The sequence below is a fragment of the Haemaphysalis longicornis genome, unplaced genomic scaffold (genome assembly GCF_048455015.1).
Source record: "Haemaphysalis longicornis isolate Haplotype H1 unplaced genomic scaffold, Haemaphysalis longicornis Haplotype H1 scaffold_1, whole genome shotgun sequence".
Classification (NCBI taxonomy): Eukaryota; Metazoa; Arthropoda; class Arachnida; order Ixodida; family Ixodidae; genus Haemaphysalis; species Haemaphysalis longicornis.
Window position 1 is genome coordinate 228,595,485 of NW_027526203.1, and position 5,404 is coordinate 228,600,888.

At 44.6% G+C, this 5,404-nt stretch overlaps 1 long non-coding RNA gene across 1 annotated transcript; it reads left to right on the top strand.

The window, feature by feature from the left end:
- The first annotated feature begins 941 nt into the window (after positions 1-941).
- LOC144142525 (uncharacterized) lies at positions 942-3,824 on the top strand. Its single transcript, XR_013317001.1, has 2 exons — positions 942-1,067; positions 2,427-3,824. It is a non-coding gene; the product is annotated as an uncharacterized LOC144142525 (long non-coding RNA).
- The last annotated feature ends 1,580 nt before the right edge of the window (positions 3,825-5,404 follow it).

Genomic DNA, 5,404 nt, shown 5'->3' on the forward strand with positions numbered 1-5,404 from the left:
TGAACAAAATTGTAAACCTTCAACAAGCAGAGACAGTGCACTTGTTATTTCACTGTGCCTTCTTAAAGTCCGTGAAGCATCGTCTAATGCTCAGGAGTTTATATACAGGGTGTCCCAGCTATCATGCACAAATATTTAAAAAAAGAGCAATGGCGTAGCTCGAAGAAAACCTAGTGAATAATGTTCGCAGTACTGTGAATGAGCGGAGAGTAATTTTTCGTTAATAAGACTTACTTAATTAAATGTAATTAATTATCTAACTCGAGAATTACTGTTCTAATCACTGAAGTGTCAACGAGGCATTTGTAGGTATCCACGAGGGGCATCTAACTGCGGTATTTTTAGCGACGAACTATTTGCTTACTCATTTATTCTAACTCATAAAAAAACCCCGCGAAATATGAAAAATACCACGTGACGGCGCTTCCGCGTGCATCCTAAAGCAGCGTCCCCAAATAAGCTGATTGACAGCAACTGCTTCGCGTGTTACCCGCCAGAAGAGACGGCGCATCACCTTGATAATGGCATGCATGGGCGGAGCAGCAACAACAAGATTCGCAAGGCGCGTTTGCAGATAAGGCGCAAACTGGGTCGCGATTTCTTTTTTTCTTTCTTTTGTTATTTCATTCTGGCTAACTCAGAGGCAGCCTGTCTGAGGGCGTTGCTTTACGATGCGCGCGGAGGCATAGAGAAATAAAAAAATTAGAAGAGTGGACACACGGGCTTATCGCGGCCGAGTGGCCTGACTCGTGCGCCGTCCGGCAGTCGGCGCAAGTGGTAAAAAACTATATATTTAAAATTAAGCTAACACACAATATTATACTTTTAAAATTTTGTTACACATTAGACTACACATTTTTATTTGTGTAATAAGTTGAATGGCTGTCAATGTAGATTTTTGTGGCTTCTTTGCGCCAAGCCTGGCCAAGCCGCAAGCGCAAGCCGCCATTTGGCTCTTTCGGCAGCGTTTGCACGTGCGTTTCTGCAGCCTCGTGCTAACCTCTGTTGTTGAGAAGGAAACGCCTAGCGCTTTATTTGCGACATCGGTTTTGCATCCTGAACGAAAGGTGAGACTTTCTTTTTTAAAGTGCTGGTGTGGCGTATCATATTTACGTTGCATTGTACCGCAAACGCTGCGAGCACTGCGTACCTCAGGGAATCAGGCATAGCTAGTGCTCCGTCTTTAAGATAAGTATTTGAAGTATTTTTAATGGTATTTTAGGCTGGTTGTGCCGTTTTATCTAGCGCTGAGGGATGTCAGCGGTACGCACCCGTCGTCGCACGTAGCGTTTACGTGCCGCAAACTACGGCTGTGAGTTGCGGAAGTGGCCGGCCGGCCGGCGGTCCGTAGGCGAAGCAGGCGTTGTTCGCTGTCGCTGCACTGAATTACGTGAGCCGCAGGCCGCGTTGTATTATACTAGCTAGCCATTGCTAGCTTGGCCAACTGTTACTGCTATTATGGCCGTGATGCGCTGCAAATCCGTCCGGGCTAACGTACACGGCGAAGTAGCCATATCTGCATTAATTTGGCTTATCTGGGCATAACCAGCAGCCGTACACTCATCGTACGTTTTACACATGGGTGCATACCAAGCTGCCTGCGTACAAAGCGAACCCGCTCGCCGACGCCGATAACGCGCGCTCGTCGCTTCGATTTGGCGCGCCAGGTACGGTAAAAACGCGTCTTTCGTCGGCAGATAACAGCTTTGCTCGAGGCGGGGTGAGTGCGCAGTGCATTGAAACCTTCAAATTTGGTCTTCGTTCTACATCGTATATCAATTCCGGTATCGCAGGCATTGCATACAACTGTTCTACACTTGCCCTTTTTTCAAGCGTTTGCTCTCTTTTCTCTGGTCATATTTTGGCTTGTTTCATTAAACACGTATTGCGCAGATTGCACCTATTCAGTCGGAACTGTGTGTTTCTTGTCATATCTTTTTAAGGCATGGCCTTTGGCGGTCAGTAGTACTCAGTACGACGCTCACTGCTGCTTGCCATGGTGCCCACACAGCGCCCAAATATACTTTCGCCAGGTGCGCGTTCTCGGGATGCGTTTCTTTCGCGAGCCCGTGGGGCAACAGGTTTGTTTAACGTTCAGCTCGCTCTCGCTCTTTGTCCTGATTTTACAAAAAAAGACAAAGGGATTCAGGCTATGTGAGCAGCGTTATCATTCTTGTTAACCCAAACAATAGGTGAATTGCATTAAGAATGTGCATAACCAGTGTTGCGAAATTACAAAGACCCATATTTTAAGTGTTGCTAATAGCTTGACCGCATGATTGCTGAATAGAATAAGAGAACTTGTGTTTTAAATAGGTGGCATGCACTGGAGGCAATACTTGAATACTAGTTGCAGTGAAATTTACCGACTATTCGCATATTATCTGTCATTGCAAGTAGTTTGTGTACACCTATCACCTGTGCAGGTCGACAGGTGCCCTCAAGACAGAGCCAACCAGCCAGCTGCATTCGTCATACCAAACATGGTGCAAGCACTTCATGAATCGTGCCCTCACAGGACTCACAAAAGTGGCCGTGCCAACTGTTCTCCCAGAGTTATTCAGTTGTATTGATGACTGCCTGCAATGCTTCTTGCTACCTTATTGATGCTTCTGATGGATACCGCAACTGTATTCCATCTATTGAACCTTGCCATTAGCACCTAAAATCTAACGCAAGTCTCGGCACTCAATAAGGCGTGACCACTGAAAAGACTATCGTTGACTCGAGGAACAAACGGTTTTTTATCACTGACATGCCTCATATCATTAAAACCACTAACAACAGCGTATACAGTCTCCAAACTCCACTCGCAAGTTATTGTAACTGCTAGTTGTAATATTGTGAAAACAGTACATTCACAAAAACCCTTTTACATTATGAAGACTGCCAGGGTAAGAGGTCATGCTAAATGTCGTTTGTCACCATACGTGCTGCCTGTTGTCGGGCTGGCCTAGATGAAGAGAACCATGTTGGGACCTACGTTGTCAAATGCTTATGGGATTCTGTAATGTGCCACATTTGTCTCATACACGAGAAGCATATACTGCTTCCCTGTTTCTTATATTAGACTGTTCGTATTGACAGCGGAAGGCATGAATTTGTGTGCCTTAATCGAGCCTGGAACCTGTCGGTTGACTACGTGCGCATACCTAAAATATCCCCGCCTGGCCCTTTTCCTTTACTGGGAAGGCAACGCTTTCGGAAGGTAACCCGGCTTCTTGGGAAAATGCACCCTTGCAAGGAACCAATAGGAAGGGGATTTTTTTCCTCTTAACCTTTTGCGTGTGCATCTCCACATAAATGGGATTTCTGTTCAATTACTGCTACTGATTTGAAGTTGCCCCGAGGCAATAGATCTCATTAGCGTTCATCAAATAAGCGAGGCCATCAAAGCCAAAGTTTTTCCCTTCTTTCACATCCTAACTGGAGAAATTGCCAGACTAAGAAAATTATCTGCGGAGATAGTGGTTGTAAACAGTTGCAAGTATCCGAGTGTCTAGATTATGTTATGGTTGCTATTTTTCCATGACTGCAACAGCGCACAGAGTCTGAGGGTGTCGTAGATACAAGTAAACCTGTGGATGGCTGAGTTTCTGGGTTTTCTGCATTTTCAATTACCGTGGAGAAAAAATCCTTTGTGTGGTTGTGATACCTTTACTTGTGCATTTTTTTTCATACCTGGAAACGTATTTTCCTCTCACTACTGTGTATTGTCTCTGTTGTGTATTGCTCACTGTTTATTATTATATGTGTGTTGCAAAGAATGATGACAATTTGAACTTGTTCCGTTTAGTGCCATGCAATAAATATTTCTTCATTTATGGTGTGTCTCTTTTATGTGGCTCGGCAACATGTGAACACGCGACAGAATTGTTAACCAAGTGTGAGTGGTACTGTAAATTGCAATTTCACGTTTTCAGAAAACGGTTTTTTTTTTTGTAAAAGCATACGGGCACTAAGCCTGAGAATGATATATTCAAATAAACACTAATTATTGCATGAAAGCGTCCGAATACCGTGCCGATGCCCGTCGCTGTGAGCAGCGCTTTCCAGTCTTTCAAACTACCCGCCAAAATCGGTGTCCGCGAAACCGAAACCGAAAGTGGACGCACGAAAGTATGGTTAGTAGTTTGGCTCTCCGTCCGCTCGGTGCGCTACACTACAGTACAGTCATTCGGCCGCAGGGCTCTATGGGAGTGTCCACTCTTACCAGTATTTCTTTCTCTATGGCGGAGGCGCCGTCATGTGGTATTTTTCATATTTCGTGGGTTGTCTTTATCAGTCAGAATAAATGTGTACGCAGTTAGTTCGTCGCTGAAAATACCGCAGTTAGATGCCCCTCGTGGGTACCTACAAGTGCCTCATTGACACTTTAGTGATTAGGAAAGTACTTTCGAGTTAGATAATTAATTACAAGAATTACTTAAGTGTCAATAACGAAAAAAATACTGTCAGCTTCTCCACAGTACTACAAATATTATCCACTAGGTTTTCTTCGAGTTACGCCATTACTCTTTTTTTTAAATCTTAGTGCATGATAGCTGGGACACCCTGTATACGTTTAGAGACGGGCAGGCGTTGCTAGTGCACTAAACAACCGCCAGCAGCCAATCATAATTTGTCAGTTACCTGGTGGCGATTATTTAGTAAGCCAACCAAGTGAGATCACTCATCGCAGAATACCCTAACGTCATTATTCCTATGTTACAGTTCAGGTGCATCGTCATTATCACGCCATTACTTATTCGGCACACAATTTATTTGGTGTAGTTGTAATGCATATTATCCCTTCTTTCTATTCTCGTATGACATTTAGTTGCTGGCTTCTCCAGATACGTCTACAAACTTTCGCGTCTAGGAAAGTGGCTCAGAAATGTCTTTTTCTAATAAACGACTGAGATATTAGTGACACTGCAGAGTCCCCAAAATGCGAGTTCATTGCCCTGCCGATTCCACTTGTTCCGTGGGATCTTCCCTCGTTCGCTGATGCTTTTCTGCTACCTTTCGCGTACGGCCTGGGGCCATGTGATTCAGGAACGTTGATCAACACTAATTAACGCCATGTTACTCCCATTACAACCATTTATTGGCCCACTTCACTTAATTTGCTCGATCGCGTGTCCTCCAATGTGTGGGCACGTTAAAAAAATTAAGATTGATCTTGCGAAAGGTAGTCCGTGCCTATATGAAAAACTGGCAGAATTAACGCAGGCTTCTAAAAAACCGTTCGCGCCCTTTTTGAGACGAAAACAAACCCTAGTCCGATGAGCGGCATTGCGTCGACAGAGCAGTAAAAGAGGGAAATCCAGCAAAGCTGCGGGGTTTGATGGGATGGGGTATGTTGGGGTTTAACCCTATCGGTCCTGGTGGTGTCAATTGATGCCATCACCGAAAAGTTCCT